Here is a 17,671-nt window from a genome sequence, read left to right on the forward strand (position 1 = left end):
TTTTTTGCATAATTAACAATGTTGTTGTCAAACGATTTGTTCCTTTTCGTTTCTTATCCGCTTAACTCTAATTCAGCGTCCAGATTTTCAAAACAAAAATACCAAGAAGCCTACTATATATAGCGGAATAAAACAGCTTAAACGTGTACCAATAAATAAATAAATAAATGACACTAAAAGGCACCTTTCTCAAATTAATTGTATTAAAACAAACAATCTTGCTTTTAGATGGCATTATAGGTACATTATTCAGTATCAGACATGAGAGTGATTTAAATTCATTCATGTGTAGATTGTAAAACGAAATGCAATTCATTATGGACGTTTTACAAGGCATCCAACGCATGGACTGTGTGGCCAAGCCTACGTTAAAATATGGCCATAAACAAAACACGATAACCGATGTACAGGAAACTATTAAAAAGACATTAAACATATGACTGAAAGTTAAGAGTCATCATTGATAAAGATAATGATAACATACATGTTATAGTCTCTTCAAACATTTTGGACGGTGAACGTGTCTTGTAATTGAAAAGTTTTTCACAGAATAAATTTTATAGTCTCTTCAGACATTTTAGATGGTTGACGTGTCTTGTAACTGAAAAGTTTTTAAATCTTTTCACTCAGTCTAACATTAAAACTTGTGTATAACCTTGCTTGATAAATCATGTTGATGTGATTGTTTTTCTCGTGCATTTGACCTGAAAGTTTCATGTGCAAATAAGATATGTGCAGAAAGTTACTTCTGAATTCGCAGTCTAATTAGCTGAGCTTAGCTAAACCTACACCATTTCAAAGATGCGATAATTGTATGTTGCATGCTATACCGTTTTACAGTCTGCTTCATCTCAGTGGGCATTGAACTTCTGAGACAGTGACAGGTGTGTGGTGAAGTTGTTTGCATTTGCAACATGCAAGATAGAGAGAATGTTGGCATACATCTATGTTACTTTCATGTACTGTGGCTGAAATGTATTTGGATATTGTACTCGTGGAAAATTTGACATGACCTAAACACACAGATACTAGAATGACTGCTTCCATGTAGTCAGAATATCACCCGGAATTAGTCTTAAATACACTATCTTTGGCATAATAAAAATTGGGAAAAGGAATTTTGTCTGAGTAGACTTCTGAAAGTGCAACGAATGAATACCAAAATATATTAAATGCAAAACTAAAGTTACCGGCACTTCTTTTTAACAATTTTACCTCTGAAATCCAGGAAGTATAAATGACCAAGAGGAGCTAACAGTTTTTGATAGATGCGCATCTGAAAGTAAAGCTAAGCATTATACCCTAAAACCCAGGTTATATCCATCAATCATCACAAACTAAAGGGAATTAAAAGTTCTTTTAATAATACCTAAGATACACAAGGTCTTTGTTTTAAATAGCCATTATAGCCTCTGAGGAAAACTTGGGAAATTCTGTTTCTTTAAATATCTAAATATTTGCAAAATACGATACTATAGAGCGCCACCTAAGATACACGATACTGGTGCTGAGACGTTCGGTTCTGCCTTTCAGTTATAATTGACACTGTGTACATTTGACACACCTTTAACAACATGATTTTATATAGGTTTGGGCCATGTTTCTAGCAACAGATCGGAAGATACTGACAAAAGTAGGGGATCAATATTCAGATATATATATATATATATATATATATATATATATATATATATATATATATATATATATATATATAATAGAAAACGGTACACCACAAGGTAGCGTGCTAAGCCCCACTTTATTCAACATCATGGTAAACGACCGTAACACTATAATTAACAAAAATAAGGAAGAACTATCCCAGTTTGCTGACGATAGTGGGATTTGGAAAGCAGGCAATCTAAACAGAAAAACAGTCATAGGGCAAATACAAGATAGTCTTAACCAAATAGGTCGGTGGGCAGATAAATGGGGTTTTAAATATCCATCACTAAAGCAGAAGCCATTATGTTCTTGCCACACAATAGAAATACCATAGAATACCCTAAACTGCACATACAAGGGAAAATAATAAAATTTGCCAAAATAGCACATTTCTAGGAATATTCCTTGACGAAAACCTAACATGGAAACACGACATTAAAGAGCTCACCCCAAAATGTAAAGCTGATCTAAGTCTATTAAGAAACCTCAAGGGAACTACATGGGGGGGGGGGGGGGGGCCAACCAAGAAACGCTTTTAACACTATATAAGGCACTTATAAGAGCAAAAATAGTTTACGGATGCCAAGTCTATGCATCAGCTAACCAAATATCACTTAGTAAACTAGATTCCACACAACATAAGGCACTAATCATCTGCACTGGAGCACTAAACTCAACCTTCCTAGAAGAGCTCCAAACACTGACAGGAGAACTACCACTGCAACTAAGAAGAAACGAAAGCATATTAAAATGTATCGCACGAGTTTCGATCCACAAAACAAGCCACCCCACCAGGAAAATTATCCAACAAAGTAATACATCTTTCATTAAAAAACTGAAACCACAACCACCCGGTGCAACAAAAAAAAAATCATGGACTAACTAAAGATCTTATCCTACCCACTCTACAAGCTGAACAATGCAGTTACCCCGACCCAACACCATGGACGGGATGTAACCCTAATTGTAACACAATAGCCCTTACTTATGGCAACAAATAAGACCAGGTACATGATATAAGGTCAAAAATATTAGCCGAGTTAGACGAAAAATACATAGGGTACAACAAGATATACACCAATGGCTCAAAAATTACAAAACCATACAAAACTGCTGAGGCAATAGTAATCCCTAAAACCAACACAGAATTCGGAGCTAGATTACCCGACATCGGCTCCATTTACACAGTCGAATTCTGGGCCATTTTTGAAGCTCTAAAATGGATCCAACTAACAAAGACTAGACAATCAATTATCATAAGCGACTCCCTTAGCGTCATCAGCTCGATTAAATACCACTCTATCACAAAAAGCAACTTCTTGAAGGAAACCAGCAACTTAATTAAATAACCGCTAAGTAACAAACATATAATAGAGTTCATGTGGGTGCCCTCCCATATCGGACTAGCAGGTAACGATAAAGCAGACAAAATAGCTAAACAATATCTCCATGAACCTGACTCCATAGCATTATACTATATCGTCCAAGAATTGTATAGCTTCATAATAATTAAAATCGACAATAAGTGGCAACAACAATGGGATAGCAGCAAAAAGGGACGCAAGCTATAATCCATACTAAATAAGGTCGTAAGACATACCAACCCACCACAACTTGTGAGAAGTCAAGATAAAAAACTTATAGGATACTAATAGACAAAACTAAATTAGCCAGCAGCTTTGGGAAATATTTGACAATCAACATAAACTCAGATGGCAAATGCCCACACTGTCCACTCCAAGAAGATTTAGAACATGTTTTTAACACCTGCCATAAGTATGGAACCCAACGAACTCGGTTTAGGACGTAACAACATATAATAGGGTCCCCACCGACCTATCTTGATTTCCTCAAAGAACAAAACTTAAATAAGGGTATTACTTACAAAATATTATGAACTTCCTAACGACATTGGGAAAAAAGGGGTATTTAAACAAAAGTGTATAACCCACTAAACAATAAATAAATAGCATTCAATTAATTACAACTAGGGGACATGCTAACAAACTGTATGTAAGGAACAACAAGACCAGATGTCTTTGACATGTTTTAGCGACCCGACTATTCGGCAAAGATATCTGTTTTAATCAAATAGACTTAGCCTGAAAATAAAATAAGAACATACTAATAGCTTCATCCAAAAAACTAGGAAAATAAATCAAACATAAAGATTGATTAGCAAGTACTTAGCCCAACCATAAACCCACACATATATAAACAAATAAACTGCAATAACCCTTAATCTAAATTTAAAAAAAAATAATTCTTTTCTTGTATTTTTTTCTTTCTTTAAAAAAAATGTAATTAATTATTTTTCTAGGGTACCACAATTCTACAACATGAAATTAAGGACACTAACATCTTTTCCTACCGCAGATTATATGTAGTACAACAAACGCAACTGCACTAAGGCACATCCTCTCATCGAGGTACTAAAACAATCATAACACCTAGATAAGACAACAACAACAAAAAATAGAATATATAAGGTGGCCTAAAAAAAAGTCCAAGACCATCAGGCCCCGCTGCACAAGGCGGCAAAATCTATCAAGATAGGAAAATTTACTATAACCCCAAAATTAATACCTATAAGGTGTTCCAAACCTCAAAGACCATCAGGTCCGGCTGCACAAAGCGGTAACCAAATAAACTTAAGAATATATGAGGTGATCCAAGCCCCAAGGACCATCAGGCCCAGCTCCACAAAGCGGCGCACCATTAAGCCTAGGAAAGTTTAAATAACCATACACAAAAGGGAGTCAAAAATGTATACTCTGGATAAACCAATGTGCCTTCCTAGTGAGCATGCTCCTCACTGACCGAACCTTTCTCCTCGCCACCGCCGGACATTAAATTAAATAAACGTGCATAGCACATAATAAATACATGAAGGGAGAGGCACATTTTCCTCTCTTCATGAACAATTAATCAACCGTCCACATGGGAATAAAAAACATAGGTGTTCCGATGTGACGTATAAGTGGCGACCAATCGCTACTTTTGCGTCACATACTGCTTGGTTGACACCTATCGCAGGTAATGCAGACTGATTTGCTACATTTAACTCGAGTGTGTGCTGGGTCTATCCCCACTCGAGTATAATCTTACATTCAGGTCGCTAGGGTCTATGAAGCCAGTCATATTGACCCAAGACCTGACGGCTCAGTTAAATAGTGCCTTTTATGCACAGTAATACCTGGGGGATGAGGCTCTGATTCCTTCCCCCCGGGATCAATTAAATAGTCCGCTTATGGACAATAACCAGACGTACATGACCATATGGGCGAAAACGTCTATAATTTAAATGATGATGATGATGATGTTCCTAGCTTGCGCATGATATATTCGATACTAATAAACCATGCATTCAACTGTTATAGGCCTATGTTATTTAAATAAAGCAAAAATTGTTTCCTGTTCTCTTCTTCTGTGAAGGAAAGCAATTTATTTTCCGCTTTTTTTTCGTCCTTTATTTGATGAAACGTCTTCCTCTATTTGTCGGGAACAGCAATTGTTTTGTTTTTGTTGTTTTTGTTTTTTTTGTTGTTGGGGTTTTTGTTGGTCTTTTTGTCTCTAAAACTAAAATGTTCCTATTAATTTTAGATATCTTAACAAACTGGATAACTTTTATTTCAATTAACCAATATATTTAATGCCTCTTCTTTCATGAATCTTTTATCTGCTTTGACAAGACTTTCCTGCACATTTTGCAACTCTTGCTGTTGAATATTATCAGTGTCCCTCGTCTTCTTGTGTGATTGCATACTTTGCTGGTAAAGGTGATCGAATGTATTTGTCTCATTGAGATATTTGCGTTTATTTGTGTTTAAGATGTTGTGAAAGATTCCACATGTACTTTGAGGAGAGTGAACAACAGAAACAGTATTAGAGATCTCCACTTATTCAACTAAGTAATACATAAGTCAATTAGGCAACCAATGAGAATAACTTAGCTAGGTACAAAAAAAGAATATAGGCCGGCACTGAAAGTCACTTTCAGATATTTGTATCATTAAGAGTAAATCTTATGTTGTCACTTTCGAATATTTGAAGTAGTAAATTTTAGTCACTAGTTTCTTGAATATCGAAGAAGTGTCCCTTAAATAAATTAGTCGACATGAATGTTGATTTAAAATGTAATTACTGTTGTTGATGATTATGAACCTCTGCGTGAAAAGATAAAATTAGCTTGTTGAACATAAACATCCATACGAATCTGAGTACATTTTACGCAAAGTAATTGAAACAAATATTTCCACTCAGTAAATCATTGGATAAAACAGTTATGACTAATAGAGTTGAACGTTTTACGAATTTAATAGAATACGCCAGAAACTTGCCGGTTCAGAAAATGCAACGACGTCAAAGGGAATTTTAACGATGAATTTTAACGAGTCAAAAAGACATGCGAAATCCAAGTACTACTAAAATGTCCACAACTTTTTCAGATGTCGTAATTTGCACCGCGACCGCAATACTTACCAAATATATTCCAATCGAAAACTTGCATAGTTTAGAGATTGAACTGAAATATGACTACATGTCATTTCAAGCGGAATTAGATATGTTACATGATTTTTAAATGCTAAATTTGTATCTGTCCGCATTGCCAACTAGTTTAAAATCATTAAAACTTATAGATTTCAAAAGGCCAACTGAAAATGCAGAAAATGAAAATATCAAAGACATTGAAATGCCACCTTGTACGACTCAAAATACAATAGCGAATTAAAAATAAAATAGAGTATCAATGGATACTAGATGATCGTAAGAAAAGTGTGTACATGCGGGTTTGTTATTGGTGGATTGAGATTTTAACAAGCCACCTTCCATTATTTATCATCAAAAATACTAAACATCTTTAAACTAAGACCAGTAGCTAATCCAGATGCTCCATAATGGTACACATGGTTTAAGTTAGAGTTTGCCACACATACATTCGTAAATTCTTTGACTGTGTCACATGACATAAAAAATATAATTTTACGTATTATTCATGAAGGTCAAGCACTGTGTTAGGGTTGAAGTTGGACATCACATTATGTCCACATTGGTCGTCGGTGGGTTTTGAATACTAAAACGAAGAGTAAAATTTGTATGTTGGAAGTATCGCTATTTCACTCATTCTTTAGAAACGTTTGAATGGCTCACATTAATAGATATCCTTTCTCAGAAATTTAGGTTTCGTTGCACTAGAATGTTTTGTTGCCTAATCGAACATTGCAATCATTAAAAACTTAGCAAGTTGCTTTAAGGAGTTGGCTCTTGAATCGAGACTTGTCTACAAATCGACCTAATTTTTACCATTATCATAAATATATCAAGAATACAGTCCTTGCTAAATGAAATATACGTCTGGTCGTTGTTATTTTTACCTGTTGATCTGAATTATCTTTTAGGTACGATTCTCTAGATAAATCAATAACTTTCATAACCTGACACGTTATATAGGGTACGAGCAGGACGTTGGTATTGATTGGTCATTTCTTCTGTATTGTTCCTCACAGGTGTCACGTGTTAGTAGTTTAGTTTTAAAAATGTCTTGTCATCCTTTATCGAATACCATAGCTCTTACATTTTGGCCCTAATTAGTCCTGAATTATTTTCGCAGACTTACCTAGACAGTTATAAAATATATGAATAAAATCGTGACCTATGTAAATGATTGGTAGGGAATATTTTTAATTTAACTGTGGTATATACAGAACCTTGACTGATTGTGTTTAGATGTTTGCACTTTCCAGCTTGCTTTTGCTGCGCCAGAACACGTTGACTTTGGTGATTAATCACTGACTTTGTTGCAGAGCAGCAATACCAGTCCCGCTGAGCCTTGGCGCGTCTTGTTGGCAAAGCCGAGAACGAAGAGATTATGACATGACATATTTGATTGTGGTATAGTACTATTGCAGTCTTTTTAATGACTATACTATAAAAATCAGAATAAATAGCATATAAAACTGCAAATTCTGATGATAATATAAAAATCTGACAACTGATCATATATCGTGCTGTATTATCTATCAAGTTGTATACACTGTAACAGTCGTTTGAATTCTATGTTTTTTTCTCTCTTCTACATTGAAAATATGAGAGCATGTATTGCAGACAGATTGTTCTTCTTGATTTCTAATTATCTGGTATGATACCAATCTCGAAAGATCTTGTATTCCAACGTAAAAATGTCTTCCATCATTTACAGCTATTAGTATCGCTCATTTTGAATATAAAGAAGGTGTTAACGTGGGTTTGACCTTTAAGACACCTCGTCACGGCAGACGTCTTTCTCAGTCTTAGTTACGCTAACAGGTTCAATGTAGTTCATCTGTATACTGTTCTCTCTGATATTTAGTACACATTTACAGATATATCAAATTCAGTTCAACTTTTTAAATATCATCGATTTTAACTACACATTTATTAAACCAGCAGCGGCATTTGTCCAATCCGTATTTTTGATAATCTATATGGATTTTTGGGAGAGTATTTGAACTTGACTCGAAAAAATCAATCATCTTTGATTTTACTTTTATACAAGCTTGTCACGTCTTAACCTTTTCAGGCAAATCTAGATATGAATTCACTCTCAGCGTTATATGTGTGTGTGTGTGTGTGTGTGTGTGTGTGTGTGTGTGTGTGTAACGTCAAATAATCAATCCTGTCAAATCATTCATGTCGATATCTTGCTTATTTTGTGCCCAAATCGGGTGTGAATTATTTCAAAGGGAGTCACTAAGCGCCGTTTGCATTTCATCGCTATCAGTGTGTTCGTATGTATTGTTCTGTGGTAACCTTCTATTTTCTCTCATTTCTTGATGGGTCTCTTCATAGGTCCGATCGCCAAGTCTAGCTTTAACAGAACCAAATTCTCTAATTGTATGAATGATAATTTTATTTGAAAACACTTACATGTGAGTGAAAAATTCATACTAATCTTGATTACTGCCTCCCTAAATTTCTTTTTGCATTGTCCGAAATGAATTTCTACGTCTATTAATGATGATTATTTTTAATATTTGCTTATGTATGCGTTTTTGTTATTTTAGAGCTAAAGGCGTATTAAAGGAACGATGTTTTTCTATTCACATGATTTGCAATTGGTATTTTAGTGCTTCATTGAAACAACAGTATTTCAATATCTATATTTGTGCACTAATTGTTAAGGCGGGTCTTGGGTAGAGAGAAAAAGATATTACTTGTGTGTTCAATGTTTGTGTGGAAAGAGAATAGCTACATAAGAATGGCTGTTCCCCCGACTGTCAGAAGCTATTACAAATGTAAAATTTGTCGGTCAATCTAAACATGAAGATGTTTCTTCATGCAACCATGGGTAAGCCACACACGAGAGTTCTGAGAAAAAGAGTCAAATAAGTACTGTTTCGGAAACCACATTGCCTACAGATGAACGGCCGAACGGACAGACATTATCCGCATATCTATGTTTTGCCTCCGGTGTTCACTCCAATCAGGCGGCCGTTACTGACAGCTGTACAATTCAAGCAGGTGTCCGTCACTGGATGAGCAGGTGTCTGATTTGAAAGGTATTAATTGCTATCAAGGGTCCTTTTTACACATATGTGCATCCATGCAGGTGTACGCAACACACATATGTGGATTTTAAATAGTGTATGTTTATCAACATATGTTCACTTTTGAAAAGATATCCATAAACTGATAAAATAAAATAAGTTAATTTTTGTTGCCAATCGACAAATCTTAAAATGACTCAGCGCAATGGTAATTTATTATTAATTATTAAACTGTAGCTACTAAATTTAATTCTTTTAATATCCAGATAACTGGCTAATTCTTGTTTCATCCATTGTGAGAATACTCATTTCCTGAGGAAGCAATCAATGATGATGATGACGATGACTTTTGAAAAAATTACAATATTTGAAAATTACCGTTAACTCAAGTCATTGTGCAGTAGGCTATCCATAGACTATATGTTTTAAAGAATTAACATACAAGCTTGCATGTAATGTATGTACAAATGTTGAGAGTGAGCATTTATTTTTATGAATTCACACCAAGCATCGCTGTTTTATTATATATAAAAATATGTCTGTGAAGATGACAATAACAATATTTTCTATAGGAAGTAATTTTAAAGATGAATATGATTAACGATGAAAAATATTGATTTGTCTAATGTGACACCAAGCTCCGCTTGTCCAAGGTCAAAGTTAATAAAGGCTGTATTCCATTAAAAAAAGAAAACCTGATGGATTTTTTTCCCCTCATCATGCCGTATGTGGCCCTATGTTAAACATGACATTCCATGTATACTTTTTTACCTTTCTCAGCGTACTGGCTCCGTGCCCGTAATCATTAAAATCTACTTGTACCACTGCTAACATGTTGTGCATGTTATTACGACTCGATTGTCTTATTATAAGTAAAAGAAAAGAATGTGAATATATATATATATATATATATATATATATATATATATATATATATATATATATATATATATATATATCGCAGTCACTATTAAAAATATCCCTTCCTACTAAGTACCCAACTTTCAAGTCGGCATTTGATGCTGCAGAAAACAGAACACTACATAAAAGGGTTTGGTCTCACTAGAGCGCATCCCATTTGAGCGCCGTTCAGTGAGGCGCTGAATTTTTTCTTCTTCTCATTAGGGCTAATCCCGTTAGGGAGCAAAAAATCTCAATAGAGCGCATTCACAATAGGGCGCTGAGAAAAAAAGTTCACCAAGATTGAACTGCCATCACGTTTGATGTTATATATATATATATATATATATATATATATATATATATATATATATATATATATATATATATATATATATATATATATATATATGTACAAACATCATCCGAACATCTAGCGTCTACTTACAGCAATTCGTGACGAGCAGGCAAGTTCCGCCGTTACACGACTGCAAATCACTGCAGGACAAGAAGTGGTACGTCCAAACAAGAAATATTTGGACAATGAAAAACGCATTCAGAGATTGAAGGTAATGTACAACGATGGGAGCATTGATGCTATTGAACTGATAACTGGTATTAGCCATATTCTGAATCAACCCATTTAAAATAAATATAAAGTTACAGTTAACAAATGTGTTTTTCATTCTGAATCAACCCATTTAAAATAAACATAAAGTTACAGTTAACAAATGTGTTTTTCATTCTGAATCAACCCATTTAAAATAAATATAAAGTTATAGTTAACAAATGTGTTTTTCATTCTGAATCAACACATTTAAAATAAATATAAAGTTATAGTCAACAAATGTGTTTTTCGTTGTTCGCGCTCTAGCGATACTTGTTCTTCGCGCTCTAATGGGATGCGCCCTAATAAGATTAACTCTAGTAGGACAAAAATATTTTTTGCGCCCTAGTTTGATAAGCTCTAATGGTTTGCGCTCTAATGAGACGTTACCTATAAAAGAGTGGGTGTATGTCTGCCATTGAACAATGAGCCGGTACATCTTGGTCAATGACGCTCTCATTTAAGCGCGTTATATATGAGCAATGACAGACATTTTGTTTCAACCAGTTCCGTAAAGAACAACCAAAGTAATGGTCAATCTTATTGGTTCGGTAACCTTTCAAGGTAAATAAAAAATGTGCTTGCGTCGCATTATATTCATAATCATGGACTACCGGATATCAAATTTACTGATATAAATGAACGTTTACAGCCAAGCTCTGCTAAATCAACCAACGAAGTATAAATAGAGTCTGCGTGTACAACAAAGGTGTTTATATTTCATGTATACATATATCTGAACATGTATATACACACAACCAGATGGTTTCCATAGTAATCTTTACCTCCCAGTTTGACTGAATCTCATTAGCAGATGTACATTCCAGTATATCTGATTTCTTTTGATAAAATCGATTGGACTACGATAATTTCACACGCAAAATCTGCATCGCATGCTCCACAGGACACCTATCTGTAATTGCTGGGCGGTCAGCCAGTTAATCGAAGCCAAAAATGTTTTATTGGGATGTCCAAATAGCTACTGTAAATTGCATGAGCGCATTCATGCTCGTATATATTACATATAATTGGCAATTATACATATTCTTTTTATAGTTTTCACTCTAATACCAGCGATTGCCTATTTCCATGTAACTTAAATCGTCAATGATTTTATTTGACACAACAAGTCAATATAGCGTATCAAACGTTGCAATTTTCTTCAAGAAAAATTTATATGTAAACATTCACTGAACAAGCAAAATACATATTAAATATCAATAAAATAAATAAAATAAAAAGAGATTCAACATGAATACCATTCATTGTAAATAAGTAACAACATAATATTTACCATAAATGGAATTATTAAATATTAATATAATATTTATGACATATCCATGGGAAATTTTGAATATAAATTAATTTTATTGAATTTAAAGTTATTAAATCGATATTACAACTATTGACACAAAACAGATGAGCATATACTTTCCTTATATTACATAATACAGTATTTGGTCAGACGGACATTGTGTGTACAAATTGTTTTACTTCCGGCCGCGCAATTATATGACAATAATGGTTCATTCTTTTGTTGGTTTTATTGTGGATATCACAATTCATCTTCACTGTGTTGGCTCAAAGTACCGACCCCGAGATTAGACCAACCCCTTTAACACAGCCGCAATCGGCACTTACATCTTGGATCCAAATGTATGTCATGTTAAAGGGTTACAGTTGCTGCAGTCTTTGCATTTTATGGGAGTATAAATTATGTATATCATATTGCTGCAGTCTGTGCATTCTATCTATCTATCTATCTATCTATCTATCTATCTATCTATCTATCTATCTATCCATTGGTGGCACGAATGTTGTAGGTCCCCGGGGACAATCTTCTTTCGTATCGCCCCTGCCTAGGCGCCTGGCGCAATGCTCTTTATTGGAGCCCCTTACTTTACTGCAGGGAACAGTTTTTATGTCAGCTGTTAACTCCAACCCCCAAATACGTTTCTTGAAGAATTGCCACTGTTACATTAGGTAAGGTGAAATACTATAAAACTTCCAGTTGCAAAACCCGGCCCCGATGGTCCCGAGGGAAATTGTCCCCTCACATACCCCAACTCCATCGTGTCGCCACTGTCTTTACGGATCTATATGTCAATCTATCTATCACAAGACCACGACGAAGACGTGATTATGATAATGATGTGTTATTGATGCTGCTGCTGATGATAATAATGATGACGATAACGACGACGGCGATGATAATGATGACAATAGAGTCCTTTAACTAACACTAAAGGCTTGGTAAAATGCAGTGGCTCTGGAATCTTTTAAAGTAGAGTATTAAATATTTCGTGGTAAATTCTTACTTGTTACTGACGAAAGCTCCGCATAATGCAAAACAAAATGCAGACATCATGTCCAACTTAAATCATCGTACAACGCATACCGAAAGCCGAACATCTGCTGTCAATACAAATATCAACCAAGTAGACTGTCCTAACCAAACACCGAACATCCGTGGTCAATACAAATATCAACTGGGTAAAGCTGTCCAAAACAAACACCTAACATCTACTGTCAGTACAAATATCAACCAAGTCAGAAATGTCCAAACCAAACATCTGTGGTCAATATAAATAACAACCGGGTAAAGTCGTCCAAGCCCAACACTGACCATGAGCTGTCAGTACAAATATCAAACAAGACAGACCAAACCAAACACCGAACATCTGCTGTCAATACAAATATCAACCATGTAAAGCTGTCCAAACCAAACACCGCTATCTGCTGTCAATACAAATATCAACCAAGTAAGACTGTCCAAACCAAACACCGAAATCTGTTCTCAATACGAATATCAGGTAAAACTGCCCAAACCAAACACAGAACATATGATATCAATATAAATATAAATTAGCCAAGGCTGTCTAAACCTAACATCGAAATCTGTTGTCAATACACATATCATTTAGGCAAAGCTGTCAAACCAAACACTGAACATATGCTGCCAAAACAAATATGCATTTGAACTTCGATAAATAGTATTTTGAAATAAAATGGAATTCGAGAGAAACGAAGCTGATTGACGAGCGGAGATTGTATTGTTTGTAGTAAAGATTGAATAAAGAAATTAATCGTTTTTGATGTCGCCGCTCTTTCGTTGTTTACTTTTTACATAAAAAATTATCATGAAGATTAATTCTATTTTTGACACCAAATTCACTAAATCTAAGATAACACTTTTATTAAATGGTATCCTCCTTGCCAGTTTATGCTTTGAATTTCGATATTTTTTTTTACAAAATGAATACTTTACTCATATAGTTGGGCACTCATACTTTACTTAGATTTACATAGGGTTAAATCACATATAGTATTCATTTTATAATCGTCTCATGAACTATATCACATTATGTATAAACGTTTTAAATATTATTTCCTATGAATAAAAGGTTTCGTTTATACTTAATCTGTCAAACAGGAATTTCAGCTTTGATCTGTTGATACCTTTGAATATGATTTAATCACAAATTCCAAACTGAAAATGGAAGGACCTCCCCCCACCAAAAAAAATCCCCATAACATTTAACCATTTCTTTTGAAAGGAATATAAATTTCCGTAACTCTTCTACCAGAACTAACCTCGGCTTTTTCTCAGGACGGTTCAACCAAGATGAAATGGGCATATTCTGATTTAGGATAATTCAGTATTAAACATAATGCAACATACGTTGAATGGTGTGAGAATAACCTTGCTGAAAAAAAGAAAAGAGAAAGAATGAAACCAAACATACGGCTTCCCGTAAACCAGGGGCTACAACTCCGAAATAATTAAAACCAGAAAAAAAAGGATATACAAGTTGTATGACATGGTGTCGATGAAAAGTTGTGTATCGAGAACGTAGCTAATCTCTAATCCCCTATGACTACTAAATTCATAAAAAATAAGTTCCGAAATTTTATTATAATTTAGGTCCGTAACATTGTACAAACTTATCTTCTGCATATATTGCTTCAAACCGTACATTTTGTAAAATTACTGGCTGTTCAATGCGAACGATTGAACGATTTTCATTTTCGTTAACACATTTTATACGCGCATTGATACAGTGAACATTCTTGGGGCGGGGAGGAATGATCACAGAGTTATCTGATCCAGGAGATTTCAGAACGTAGCATAGTTTGATCTAAAATTGTAATATTGACCTATTGGATTTCGCTGGTTTGCTAACAGACCCTGCACCAAAACTCCGATAAACACCTAATTTCTTTTCTCAAAGAAAAGGCATATACCCCCGATTTCCATCGTTTTCAAACTCGAACAGGGGTGTAGCGCTGTGGGAACGGCGTTCCCATACTTACTTGTGATTTCCCTTACCTTTTTGCGCTCGCCATTGTGCCCTACCCCTCCCGCTTCTGAGTAACATGTGTTCCCTCACTTCTTCATGACGTTCCCTCATTTCTTCATTGCGTTCCGTCACTTGTTCATTGCATTCTCTCACTTCTTCAGTGCATTCTCTCACTTCTTTGTTTAGCACTACATCAATGAACTGGAATAATAGCGTGATGATAATAATAATCGCTAATGTTTGCAAAATTCACGTGAAAGAGTATTTTAAATGAGTTGATATTGGAAACCTATTTATTGTTTGGAGCTTGTTTCTAGGCAATATTTGATGGCATCTACTCATTGTTAACATGCATGTAGGCTACCTTTTTGACATATTTTACGAGCCAGTCATCATGGAGAGAGGAAGGGGAGAGGGAGGGAAGGAAAAGTTACATGGTCTAAATAAAGAAGTATAGCATACATAATGGAAAATATATTTCAAAATTTGGAAAGAATATTACTGATTGAAACAGTTGTTTTACTGCCAAATTGATCCGCCTTGGCGCAGTAATAAGCTTATATAATTTTTTTTTCAATAGCAGTCTATCGCTTCTATACTTTTTAGATCAGTGTTGAATTTCCACTGATTAATCGTTAAGGACACAAAGATACTAACGAAGAAAAGAATAATCTCTGCTTTCTACCTGAATTAGACATGCTGCACAATTGCAACCAAAACTCTCTCTCTCTCTCTCTCTCTCTCGTAAGTAACAAAATAGGTGCAAATCCGTGGAGTGGGAGAAGAAAGAATTTGGGTTTCATGAAAACCTTGAAATTGAACTTACAAAAGAAAACTCTAAGAACCCAGGTCATTCTAACGGTATGTGTACACAGGGGCGTGCCTAAAATAGTATTCACCCGGGGCAGATCTTTCATTTGGCACCCCCACAAATAATTTAAAATGTAAACACACAGAAAACTATATTATGTTTGCAAGTAGATTTTGAAACAGTACAGTGCTGTCATAAGCAAATTGGAAATAACTTTTGCTTTCGCGAATTTTTCAGTTTGGTTTGAAAACTTGTACTGGTATTTCATCTTCACTCGATGCCCCCCATCCCTTCTGACTGTCACCTGGGGCGGACCGCCTCCTTTGCACCTCCTCCCTCAGTACGCCACTGTGTGTACACTTTTTACATGATATTTATCGATAGCGTTAACAGTATGGATGATACAGTGTTACAATATCCTGTAAAGATTGCACACATATACTGTAGAAACCTAAAATAAGTTGCTAAAAACTGATTGTTCTGAAATATTAATAGGTAAGAAGGATGCTTCCCCGCTTCTATCTCACTGCGCTGGTCGATTAAGCGATAGACTAATAGACCAATCAGCAGATGGGGTGGACCATGGAATATAATCTTACAGCGAATATCTCTCTCTCTCTCTCTCTCTCTCTCTCTGGACCATCGTAGCAAGAGTATCGTAGATACGGGCGAAAATCCAAGAATGTCATCACGATGTCTCTGGACTTACGAATAGGCGTAAAATTTACAGACAAACCGACCAAAGGAGAGAGAGAGAGAGAGAGAGAGAGAGAGCAACTGTATGGTCGATACCAATGTTGACTAAAGGATAATACTGACTCAGAACAACTGTAAATACATTTACATGTTTGAATTATGTCTTGCTGGTTAACCATTTCGCTCAGTTTATATTCCCCATTCGTTTCGCCGCAAAGTAAATGGTTGCGCCTTCCGTGTTCAATAAGTGAACAATGCGCTGTTTGTAGTGTTATACTTTCGTCATATAAATAATCTTTCATATTTAAATCATAAGCGTGCCTTACAATGTTTTGATCAACATTATTGAAAATATAAGAACTTACAAAGAAAAGAAGCAACGTCTCCATTTTGCAATGAGGACTGTGAATAGCCGAAAAAGGTACGGAACTTTCGTTTGAAGATGACACACTGGACAGATATATGAAGTTTTCATTCACTACGTCAGTACAGAGTTGACTATAGTCAGTCTTAACTCCAATGGAAATGCAAGTATGTAAATTTTAAATTAAAGGAAACTCGGCAAGTTCATTTCCTTTTAATGAAAAATGTACACATCACGTGGTGAACCAATGCGTACACACACACACACACACACACACACACACACATTTTAATGGAACAAACTGGCATATATTTGTCCAATTATAGCACCACGACAAGAAGACTATCTTTAAAGTTCTATCAATATCCTATGATTTTCATTCATTGGGGCAGCATATTTGTATCCACTCGTTTCATGATCTGTGAATTACCGTTCCATCGAGTTACGTCTACGATGTTGACGACACTTGTTAAATAATACAGTTACGACACTTGTTAAACCATACAATTGCGACAGATTTTAAAGCATACAATTACGACATTTGTTAAACCATACAAATAAGACACTTGTTAAACAATACAATTGTTTTACTCTAAGATTCAAATTGATACAGAGGGTGATTTAAGCTTTAAATTGTAAGAACGTTTTAATTATGTTTATTGGGGTTTCAATGCGATGTCTGTATTTAACAGTTGAAAGAAGAGGATGTAAGTTCTGTAACATATATTCTAAAAACTATATATGTGAATTAAACGTCTCTTATGTGGTGACGACTGAGAACGAATATATATATATATATAT

Source organism: Sinohyriopsis cumingii, chromosome 5, assembly GCF_028554795.1.
Source record: "Sinohyriopsis cumingii isolate HCF-2022 chromosome 5, ASM2855479v2, whole genome shotgun sequence".
NCBI classification, from domain to species: Eukaryota; Metazoa; Mollusca; class Bivalvia; order Unionida; family Unionidae; genus Sinohyriopsis; species Sinohyriopsis cumingii.